Source organism: Bubalus bubalis, chromosome 1 (genome assembly GCF_019923935.1).
Source record: "Bubalus bubalis isolate 160015118507 breed Murrah chromosome 1, NDDB_SH_1, whole genome shotgun sequence".
Classification (NCBI taxonomy): domain Eukaryota; kingdom Metazoa; phylum Chordata; class Mammalia; order Artiodactyla; family Bovidae; genus Bubalus; species Bubalus bubalis.
In genome coordinates, this window is record NC_059157.1 from 90,168,692 (window position 1) to 90,180,960 (window position 12,269).

Below are 12,269 nucleotides of genomic sequence, written 5' to 3' on the forward strand. Positions count from 1 at the left end.
TATCCACTCCAGTGGACGGAATTCCATGGACAGAGGAGCCTGGCAGTCTGCAGTCCATGGAATGACGAAGAGTCTGACATGATTCTGTGACTAACCCTTTCACTTTCACTTTCATGGTCCTATTGTATTTTTAAAAGTTTTTTGGTGTTCCTTTGACAAAACTTCCCAAATCAAATTATGTTTCTTTGACCTCAAGCTAACTTTGGTGTGCTTCAAAGAGCCCCTGAGGCACACCAAAGGGAGATATTAATTAGGTTCACTCGGTATATTTATCTGTAAGTGCTGTGCTATGCTGTGCTTAGTCATTCAGTCGTGTCTGACTCTTTGGGACCCCATATATTGTAGCCCACCAGGCTCCTCTGTCCATGGGGATTCTCCAGGTAAGGATACTTGCGTGGGTTGCCATGACCTCCTCCAGAGGGTCTTCCCAACCCAAGGATAGAACCCAGGTCTCTCACATTGCAGGCTGATTCTTTACCATCTAAGCCACCATGGAAGCCCAATAATACTGGAGTGGGTAGCTTATTCCTTCTTCAGGGGATCTTCCAGGAATTGAACCGGAGTCTCCTGCATTGCAGGCAGATTTTTTTTACTAGCTGAGCTACCAGGAAAGCCCTAACTGTAAGGGAGATGTCAAATGAATTATAAAATTTCATGCTAGGTTGCTTCAGTCGTGTCTAACTCTTTGGGACCCCATGGACTATTGCCTGCCAGGGTCCTCTGTCCATGGGATTCTCCAGGCAAGAATACTGGAGTGGGTTGCCATGCCCTTCTGCAAGGGATCTTCCTAACCCAGGGGTCAAACCTGCATCTCTAATGTCTCCTGCATTGGCAGGTGTGTTCTTTATCACTAGGGCCACCTAATAAATTTTACATTATATGATAAATGGTGCAGATATTCTAGAGATTATATGGAGTTCCTAATAATCTGATATATCCTGGTGGAATATTGTCAGTCATAATTCTAGTTATTTTCTGAAAGTGTTGAATGTCACAGTAGTAACCGGATGGCTTTGTCAATTGCATTGTAATCAGATTTAAACTGTGCCTTTTTAAAGTTATTTGCAGACAGTTATGGTTTCACTCTAATACCTTTGCAAAAACGTCTCCTCTTCAAGATTTATAAAAAGGACTTTTGGATAAATACAAATTTCTGACTTTCAGACCATAATGATGAACTGAGTAATAAATCAGAAAATTCTAATGAGAAAGCTGATGACTTCATAAAGCTGTTAACAAAAAGGATTAGTTACACAGAACTGAGTAAACTGGTAAATATGGTTGTAATTTTTATGGTTTTTATCTAGAAGGATTACTGATTTAAATCTGTGTTTTCCAAGTGTAAGGAAAATCTTCTCCTTAAATTATGGCTTATAATAACTTGGTAAGTTATATCTTTTGTGAGCAAAACGGAAATATGTATCTTTTTCTCTCTACTTTGTTGATTCTACCAGTAACATATGCTTGTCTCAAAGATTAAGCTATGAATGTCTAAGTACACATGGCCAGTACACTGAAACTGTGAACAGCTCATTAAATCAGTTATGCCTCCTTTGGTCTCTCAACTATTGCAATTGGATTATAAATTTAATCATTGTTTAACTTGTTCTTTGTCTTCAAATTGTGCTTTGTGTCTCACTGCTGCACTATGTCATTGTCAATGTTACTGGCTGCACTACTTACATTCTGTCCAATTTATAAGATTGTTACCTCTTGCAGTAACCAATGTGCAGATCAGGCCTCCAGTGAAACTTCTGTGGCTAAATATTTTGAGGAAATAATTGTAATAATATGATTCTGGGTATGAGAAGAAACAACAAGGGAAAGTGTCTCCTGGATTATATTAACAGTTAGACAGAAACCAGAGAATTTTCATTATTGATGGGGCCTGGTCCAAAATTTACCAACTGGTGTGATGTATCAAGCATTTTTGCCTGATCTGGGATGAGCCTCTCAGCACCATGGGACAAAAGTTGATCAGGAAATGTTTCCCAAATATCGGTCAAATCCATGACCAAGAAGAAAGACCTGAGAAATGAAATCAGTGATTGCAGCCCTTCAACATGAGCCAGTGAGCTCTGAGGAAGGCGAATTAGACTGCAGTCACTTCCTATGGTGAACCCTGAGGAAAGTGAGAATACAGGAGCACGATCCCCAGACAGATGAGGTACATACCATGGAAATCATTTGAATGAGCCCTGACTCTTGCATCTTCGCATACATAGAAAAGCACTAAATTTCTTAACTTGAGTTGCTGCCTCTTGGGTTTGAAGTTCAATATTTCTAAGTCTACAGGTGTAAAGTGGACACTTTTCAAAAAAGAACAAAAAGAAGACAAATCATGACTTTTGAGACACTGGCACTGAAGACAGACACTCCCAGAAAGATCCATCTGACAAGCAGGACAGTCGTCACCCCCTTCCCCCACAAGACTGTGAGATGGCCATTGACAGTGGGGACTTGTAACTGGGAAGGGTTAATTTTGACTTCATGCTATGACTATAACCTTATTTTTGCCATTTTTGTTATTAAAATCATACATAATGGCCTGCCTCAGAGAATCCTGTCCCCTCTGCCTGACCCTTAAGGTGCTTTTATTTAGCTCACAGGGAGACAATCTGACCCTGCCCACCTGTGAATGACTGTTAGGAAAAAAAACTAACACATCCCCCTACCTGAGGTGTGTCGTTCTCAGAGATATCTGCAAGAATTAAATGGACTTTTTACGTTGTTTCCTTGCCTCTCTCCATCTCTGATCCATAAAAAAACCTGACATCAAGGCCCCCAACAAGATAATGACTTTGAGACTTTAGTCTGCCATCTTCTCTGTCAGTCCGCTCTCTGAATAAAGTCGTATTCTTTGCCTCAACAACTCATTTCTTGGATTTGTTGGCCTATCGTGTGGTGAGAAAAGTGAGCTTGGACTTGGTAACACTTAAAATAGTAACATGCAGCCACACAAATATAACCTAAAGAAGGTTTAGCATCATTTCTTATTCTCAGGTAATTTGACATATCAAATAAGCCTAATTAATTTAACGTTTTTCTTTTGACAGAACAAATTCTTTGAGGTTTTCCAGGGACTCTCTGGAAAAATCCCACAGTTAGCTCCAAATATAAAAGATTTCACTTAGAATTTGGTTTGGCAAGTTTGTAAAAAAAAAAATATCAAAAGGTTTGAAACATTAATAGGACCACAGGTCACAGTGAATTAATAGTTATCCATTTAACCAAGTTGACAACAAAAAGGTTTCAAAGGCAAATACAGATAATTACCCATGTTAGAATAAAAACCTTAACTCTCTTAATATTGACTCAGTTTTTCTTAAGTAATTGAAAACCTGGTAAAGATAACATGAAGCATAAGAAATATTTTGATAAGACATAAAGTCTTGGTTTTATGGACTTTTTTTCTAAGCTGATTTCTTAAAAGGTAAATGGAAAAACCTCCAAAAGACTGTTCTTTGAACAGAGAAAGAAAATTAAATTTTAGTTTTATATATACCCACATTTTTATATTAAAGCTTATTAAAAAGAAAATTCTGATAAATTCATTCAATTTAAACCAACTTGACTACACAAGATTTTCTATTTCCAACTTTCTAAATATTTTCAGTTGTTCTCCTTTATTTTTTCCTCTCTTTCTCTCCTTTATTATTCTGAAACAGCCTTTAAATAACCTCTAAACCAGGACAAAATTACTCCCCATTTCCATGAACAAAAAAGCATCTTTATACCTCATACCTTTTCTTACCAAAAATACCTCTTACTTGCCTTATATACTTTGCATACAGAGCTTTCTTATTATTTTAATAGTTTTAATTACATATATTATTAAAAAATTTAATCTCTAGTGACCCTAATTTTCAGTGAAAACTAAGAAGCACAACTTTGAACTATCACATACCAACATTTTATAGTAGATTGGCAAATTATGAATAAACCATTTCATAATTTCTAGATTCATATGCCTTTTATTCATACAACAAATTTTTAACATGGCAAGAAAAACATATTATTAATAGACCTAAACATCTTTTGTCCCTCTGTCATAAGAAGTCAAAAGTAAATAAACTTATGTTTAGCAATATTGTTACAGAATTTTATTTTATCTGGAAATGATCTAGATATTCAATGACTATGCATCACTTAATACAGGATAGCTTTAAGGCTTTATTTTACCAAAAAGATTTTTGGAAACTATTTTTAAGTAAAACATAATCATTGTTGAAAAGTTAATTTATAAACTTTTTTCCCCACATGTTTTTATTTAACTTGCTTGTTCTAAACAATTATGTTTAGATTACTCATGACAATTTCATTATATTAGACAAAAGTAGCCATCATCTTAAATTACTTTTCTTGCTATCAATTGTAACATCTATATATTCAGTTCAGTTCAGTTCAGTCGCTCAGTTGTGTCCGACTCTTTGCGACCCCATGAATTGTAGCATGCCAGGCCTCACTATCCATCACCAACTCCTGGAGTTCACTCAAACTCACGTCCATCGAGTCGGTGATGCCATCCGGCCATCTCATCCTCTGTCGTCCCCTTCTCCTCCTGCCCCCAATCCCTCCCAGCATCAGGGTCTTTTCCAAAGAGTCAACTCTTCGCATGAGGTGGCCAAAGTACTGGAGTTTCAGCTTCAGCATCATTCCTTCCAAAGAAATCCCAGGGCTGATCTCCTTCAGAATGGACTGGTTGGATCTCCTTGCAGTCCAAGGGACTCTCAAGAGTCTTTTCCAACACTGCAATTCAAAAGCATCAATTCTTTGGTGCTCAGCTTTCTTCACAGTCCCACTCTCACATCCATACATGATTATATATTAGGCAAGCATCAAACATCATAGAGGCAAAGTACCTAAAAAGTTAAACACATGGCTTCTCTTTCTTTCCTTTTTTTTGCTGTTGTGCTTAACATACATTAAGTAATTTTTTAATTGTGTTTTTCTTAGTTTCAATTTATAAGTTTATAATCTTAAATATCTAATAGAGATAACATACACTTGTTTGACTATTAAATCCAGGGAGGAAAAAAATCATACATATGCATTAAATTTAATGTTGAAAGCTCTAGAGACATGCCAGTTATATTAATTTGAAGAACTTAAACTAGCTTTTATATACTGAAGATTATCCCAGTAATGTGAACTTGAAAGACATTTAGGTTAATTTCTATATTTCTGAGATTTTTAGGAACATTTAATTTATACACTTGATTATTAAGCTCTTTCATAAGTTATTTTTGGCAATACCATCCAAAGGTACAAAAATATCACATACACATAACACATGCCTAGACGTACGTAAATATACAGACAGGTGCAAACAAAGATCTTATGTGTGTGCTAAGTCACTTCACTTTTCTGAGTCTTTGCAGTCCTATGGGCTATAGCCCGCCCTACTCCCCTATCCATGGAATTCTCCAGGCAAGAATACTGGAATGGGTTGCCATGCCCTTCTGAAGCTTCATTTAAAAATTTTAGCCATTTATGGCTAAAAACAGTTATGGAATATAAAACTCACTAGCTTATAAAAGAATGTTGAATTCAAATTGCATTTCTGGCAGTTGGAACAAGGTAAGGTTATTTGCTTAGATGGCTAAAACATTTTACAAATATTTGTAGAGAAAACTTCCAAGATTTTAAAATTTGCTCTTCATAGCTAATCTCACAGAGACTGTGGACTAGATTTTGAACAAGGGTGTTTTCATAGCTGTTTTTTTTTTTAAAGTCTCTCTTTTTCCCTCCAATCTCAGGTGGTTGTGGGCAGTTGTTTTAATTAACTCCTCTGATGTTTATATTTTGGAGGTATGGCAAAATTTACGTCACCAGAAACCAGGTCACCAGAAAGATTTTAAAGAAATTTGGGGGCACATTTACTTATGAGAAATGTAAAGCAACTGCTATTTAAGAAATTTCTTAAGTATAGGATAGTCCACGACTCTGTGTGTGTGTGTGTGTGTGTGTGTGTGTGTGTGTGTGAGTGATGGGGGCCCAAAACATGGAAAGATCTAGAGGTGAGGAGGTCTGGTTACAGAGTGCATGCATGTGTGCTCAGTCGCTTCAGTTGTATCCAACTCTTTGTGACGCTATGGACTGTAGCCCACCAGGCTCCTCTGTCCATGGAATTCTCCAGGCCAGAATACTGGAGTGGGTTGCCATGCCCTCTTCCAGGGGAATCTTCCCAAGGGACTAGGGATCGAACCTGAGTCTCCTATGTGTCCTGAATTGGCAGATGGGTTCTTTACTACTAGTGCCCCCAAATCCACAGAGTCACAATTTAAAGAACTAGTTTTTACAAATATTTCTTTGGAAAAACACTTGGAGAGGAAGGGATAAGGGAAATTTTTATCTTTCTTTCTTGCTCAGGAATTACAGAGAGACTGAGAGAGCAGACTTGGGTAGGAATTCTTATCTTTCACTGGCTTTTTGTCCCAGGATCCAATCTGCAGGTTTCATAGACAGTGGGACATTCCAACTGGTTCCATGTGGAGTGTCAAGAAGTAGGGTAGACAAAACTCTTTTACTCATCTTAGATTTTCAGCCTGGACTCTGTAACAGAAAGATCAACGAGCAAGAGGAAAACAGTTTATTAACTCATGCAGTGCATAGCACGTGGGAGAAATCTCAGTTAAAAGTAATTCAAAGCAAGGCTTATAACTACAATTTCTAGATCATCTTCAACAAAGAACAATAACTGTGGAGAGAAATGACAGGACAAAGAAAGGAAGTTTAGGCTTCTTAGGGCAGCAAACTGGGAAGAAAAATGTATGGCAGGGAACTAGTGGTTAATGTTTGTTTACAGATTCCTTTGGGGCCATCTCTGGGCTGGTAAGGCTGTCTCCAGTGGAAGGAGAATGTGTGTTCTGCCTTTAGGTAAAAAAGGTGAGGTAGAGAGAGCTTTCCCGGCATTCTTAATAGCCTTCAGCTCAAAATAACTTTTATGTCTAAGAGGCATACTTTGGGGTGATGTGTTCTGCTTTCCTTTACATAGTAAAAGGGATTTTGAAGGTTTGATTAAGCTAAGGATCTGGGATAAGGAGATTATACTCTGGATTATTCCGGTCAGTCCAATGTAAACATAAGGATCCTTATAAGAGGAAGGCAGGATCATCAGAGTCGAAAAGGACACAGCAACAGAAGAACGGGGAGCAGCGTCAGAGAGAGAGGCTGAGATTTGAGTGCAGCTCATTTCTGACTTCTGAGCTCCAGAGCTGTAAGACATTGAATCTTTTGTTGTAACTTATGGTGATTTGTTAGAACAGCAACAGGAAGCTAAAATGGGGGTATTTGGTGTTGTATTAATAGAAAGAACACTGTCCGCTAGTACTCGGGAGATTTGGCTTATTTTTCTGCCCTCTACCGCTTACTGACTAAGGATATTCAGACAAGTGGCAAATGTCTTTAAGTTTAGCTGTCTCTTTTGTGTGATGGAATCAATATGACCATACATATTTGAGGGTAGTACTGGGCCGATGGCTTCATCCACCGCATAGACGTTTCCCCTGCCTTGGTCTCGATCCTTCGACTCAGCACAACCCAGCTTAGCACTTCCACGCAGAACCAGTGTCCCCACCCTCCCCCATAATGCCCTGAGCTAGTTTATCAATAGCTGAAATTGTCTTGTTTCTTTCTTTATTTGCCATAGACACTCACCCAAATTAGGAGCCATTATTTCCTAGATGGCTTCTGTGAAAAAATTAATTAGAATAAATATGAGACCTAAATTTCCTAACTCCAAGAGACTAAGAGACCAAAGAATTATTCTGCAACCTTTTCCTCCTCTATGCCAACAAAAATTGTACAGTGTTCAGATATCACCATACTGGTTTCAGCTTCTGCTTATACGTTTTTTCACAAGCTGAATTTGAACATGACTTCCCCTACCTTGTCACCACGGCCACTATTTGAGGCTGGAAAGGCTTTCCTGATGGCTCAGATGGTAAAGAATCTTCCTGCAATGAGAGTGACCTGGGTTTGATCCCTGGGTTGGGAAGATCCCCTAGAAAAGGTAATGGTTATCCACTCCAGTATTGTTGCCTAGAGAATTCCATGGACAGAGTAGTCTGGCGGGCTACAGTCCAAGGGGTCGCAAACAGCTGGACACAACTGAGGGACTAACACTATAACACTATAAACTGATAGGTATGATGCCTCATAGATCATCTTTTTCAAAATGAGATGTTCTAGATAGACTTTTATATGATGATATCTAGGGCAAAAGTTTTTGCAGTGATGACATGAAAGGATAAGTCCTTGGACCTCATTTCGTGTATGGAATATTTAATGCTAAGTCCTCCTTTGTCTTCAGTAGTAATATCAAACTTAAACTTCAAAAATTTTTGTATTAAAGGTCATGGGAATTTTGCAAGTCATTTTTTTCAAATGATGTTTTGTTCTAGTAGTTGCAATAACATGTATTTTATCTTCCTGAAAAGGTGTACATCATATTGTTTGGACTTATACAGTAGTTAACAGCTAAACTTGTTAGATTTCTCTTTTTCTCAAGTGAAAAGAAAAAAAAAAAACTTTTTATGTTAAGAGTTTGGACCAAGGATCTTCTAAACCAGTACTTCTTATTGGGGACGGACTAGGATTTAGCCCCTCAGGGGACATTTGTCAATATCTGTAGATATCTTTGTCACAATTGGGAGTAAAGTGCTGTCAGAATCTAGAAGGTAGAGGCCAAGGATGTTGCTGAACGTTCTGGGAAGCACAGGAGAACCTTACGTAATAAACAAATAATTGTGCATGAAATGTCAATAGTGCCACTGTAGGGAAATTCTGCCCTAGACCAGACAAGGGTTTTTAGTTTTTAATGTGCATATGAGTCACATGGGTATCTGGCTAAAGTGAGGATTCTAGTTTGATCTCATGTCCCCAGAGGATAGAACTAGGCTACAGGGTGTTCTCTGTAGACAGGCATCCACATACCATTATGGATAGAGCTCTTGACAACAACTCCTTCTTTAGAATATGGTACAAATGACTGTTCAACACTGTTGATTCAGATGTGGTCACTGCATTTTGACTGCACATTGGTTAGTGAGTCTGGGCCATGGGGTGCCTGTGTCTCTGCTCTGAACCAGAGTGACCTAACTTTCCCTTCTGGGCAGCGAGTGGGTAGTAGAATACTGAGTTTGCAAGTCAGGTTTGTGTGGAAGCAGTTTATCAAGACAGATGAATATTCTGCATCTTCCCTGGGACCTCCAAGGGACTCAAGTTGGATATGAGGCAGGGCTAGTGGAGAGTGAGATTTGAATGTCCGCAGAATGAGGTATTGAAGTAGTTGGAGGAGTTTGCTGGACCTTTTTAGATAGAAATTATATTTTTGTATTGTGGAAGAGTTTAAGGGGTCTGATGCATATCTCTGTTGCTTTTTTTTTTTTTTTTTGCTCAAAGCATTCTGTTGCATCTTATTGTCCATGGAATAAAGTTCTTAACCTAGCATTTAAGGTTCTCTAGTTTCTGGTTCTAAAGACCATCTTAGTTTTTAAAAAATTTTTTAGAAAAGTTTTTTTTTTTTTAATCTGAAGAGTGGCAACCTAAGAATAAAGGCAGAGGCTTCCTCAATTTGATACAGAATATCTACAGAAAAACCCACAGTTAACTTACTTAATGGTGAAAGACTGGATGCTTTCTCCCTAAAACTGGGAACAAGGCAAGTTGTCCCTTTTCACCGCTAGTATTCAACATCATACTGGAAATTTTAGCTACTTCAATAATACAAGAAAAAGAAATATAAAATACACAAGATGAGAAGGAAGAAATAAAACTATCTTTCTTGGTAGATGATGACTGTTTATTTAGAAAATCCCAAAGAATCAACAACAACCAAAAACTCTTGGAACTAAAAAGTGATTATAGTTGAAGTTATAAAATTAATATATGGAAGTCAACTGCTGTCAACTGTATCAGCAATGAATAATTGGAGTTTGAAATTAAAAGCATAACACTATTTACCTTAGCACCAAAAGAAGAGGGAAAAGAAATGAAATGTAAGTTTAACAAAATCTGTATAAGGTTTTTATGAGGAAAACTACAAATCTCGAATGAAAGAAACCAAAGATCCACATAAATGGAGAGATACTCCATGTTTATGGATTAGAAGAATCAGTGATGTTGTAATTCTTAGAGTTAGTGTTGTCATTGATCTATAGGTTCAATGCAGTCCCAGTTAAAATCCCAGCAATTTTTTGGTGAATATTGACAAACTTATTCTAAGCATTATATGGAAAGGCAAAAGACCCAGAATAACCAACACAATCTTGAAGAACAAAATCAGAGGACTGACACTATCCAAGTTCAGGTATTAGTTTGAGAAGGCAATGGCACCCCATTCCACCCTACTCCTAGAAAATTCCATGGACGGAGGAGCCTGGTAGGCTGCAGTCCATGGGGTCGTTAAGAGTTGGACACGACTGAAAGACTTCACTTTCACTTTTCACTTTCATGCATTGGAGAAGGAAATGGCAACCCACTCCAGTGTTCTTGCCTGGAGATCCCAGGGACGGGGAAGCCTGGTGGGCTGCTGTCTATGGTGTTGCACAGAGTCAGACACGACTGAAGCGGCTTAGCAGCAGCAGCAGCAGCAGCGTAGTTATCAAGACAGTGTAGTATTGGTGAAAGAAAAGACACAAAGATGAGTGAGACAGAATAAAGAGCCCATAAATAGACCCACATATAGTCAAGTGGTCTTTGACAAGGGGGCAAAAGCAATTCTGTGTATAGAGAGAATAATCTTTTCAATAAATGGTGCTGAAACAACAGTATATCCACATGAAAACAAACAAAAATGAAATCTATGCACAATCCTTATATTTTTTCACAAAAATTAATTCAAAATAGATCATAGACCTAAATATAAAAGCAAAGCTATAAAACTTCTAGAAGATAACATAAGAGAAAATCAAGATGACCTTGGGTATGATGTTTTTAGATACAGCATCAAGTGCACAACCCATCAAAGAAAAGCATATATAATTTATACCATATTATTTGAAACTTCTAATCTGTGAAAGACACTTTTAAGAGACTGAAAAGACAAGCGACAAACTGGGAGGAAATACGTGCAATTCATGTGTCTGATAAAAAGATAGATATCCAAATATACAAAGAACTCTTAAAAGTCAACAAAAAGAAAATAAACAACCCAAGTAAAAAGTAAGTCACTTCATCAAAGGAGATATGCAGATGGCAAAAGATTGTATATCTTGATTGATCTGCAAATGGAAATGACAATGAGGTACTATTGTACACCTATTGGAAAGGCTGAAATCTAGAACACTGACAAAATCAAATGCTAGAGAAGCTTTGGAGAAACAGCTCTCTGCATTTACTGTTGGAAATGCAAAATGATACAGCCATGTTGGAAGACAGTTTGGCAGCTTCTTACAAAATAAATCGTACTCTAATCATATGATTCAGGATTAGGCTCCTAGGTGTTTACTCAGATGAGTTGGGAGCTAATGTCCATACAAAAACCTGCACATAAATGTTTAAATGTTTATAGCAGCTGTATAATATAGTCACCCCAAACTGGAACAAACAAGATGTCCTTCAATAGGGGGATGGATAAAAAACAAAAACAAGCAACAACAACGGCAAAAAAAAAAAAAACAAACAAAAAAAAACCAACCCCACAAAAAACCCAGTGATACACTCATACAATGGAATATTATTCAGCACTACAAGGAAATGAACTATCAAAGCAGAAAAAGACATGGATGAACTTTAAATGCGCTATTGCTAAATAAAAGGGTTCAATCTGAAAAGGCTACATATTGTATGATTCCAATTATATGACATTCTAGAAAAGACAAAACTATAGAAAAAGTAAAAAGATCAATGGTTGCCAAGGGCTCGGGGCAGAAAGAAAGGGATGAGTAGGTGGAACAAAGGAGGTTTTTGTGGCACATTCTGTATGCTGCTGTAATGATAGATACATGACATGATGCATTTGTCAAATGCAAAGAACTGTAAAACACAAAGTGAACCCTAATGTAAATGATGAACTTCAGTTAATAAAAACGTATCGATTGGTTCTCCAATTGTAACGAATATATCACAGTAATGCAAGAAGTAAATAATTGGGAAATTGTGAGAGTTGGAGAGAAAAAAACATGGAAGTCTGTAATTTTTGCTCAGTTTTCTCTAAACCTAAAGCTTTTCTAAAAAATAGTCTATTAATTTAAAAAATTGAAGGCACAAAAATAATATGGCATACTCTAGTCTTCCTACCATGCAGAACTGACATTTTGTATTAT

General features: G+C 37.3%; 1 protein-coding gene across 2 annotated transcripts in view; it reads left to right on the forward strand.

Annotated features, from left to right (window-relative positions):
* Positions 1-12,269, forward strand: part of LOC102398268 (transmembrane protein 45A) — a 73,676-nt gene that overhangs the window by 22,437 nt on the left and 38,970 nt on the right. The window contains exon 1 of one of the 2 annotated variants that reach the window (XM_044940989.2): positions 7,089-7,219. The exons of the other annotated variant lie outside the window; for it this stretch is intronic. The gene's annotated coding sequence lies outside the window, so the exon portion shown is untranslated. Of the gene's footprint in view, positions 1-7,088; positions 7,220-12,269 lie in introns of those variants that run through there. 2 annotated transcript variants of the gene reach the window in all.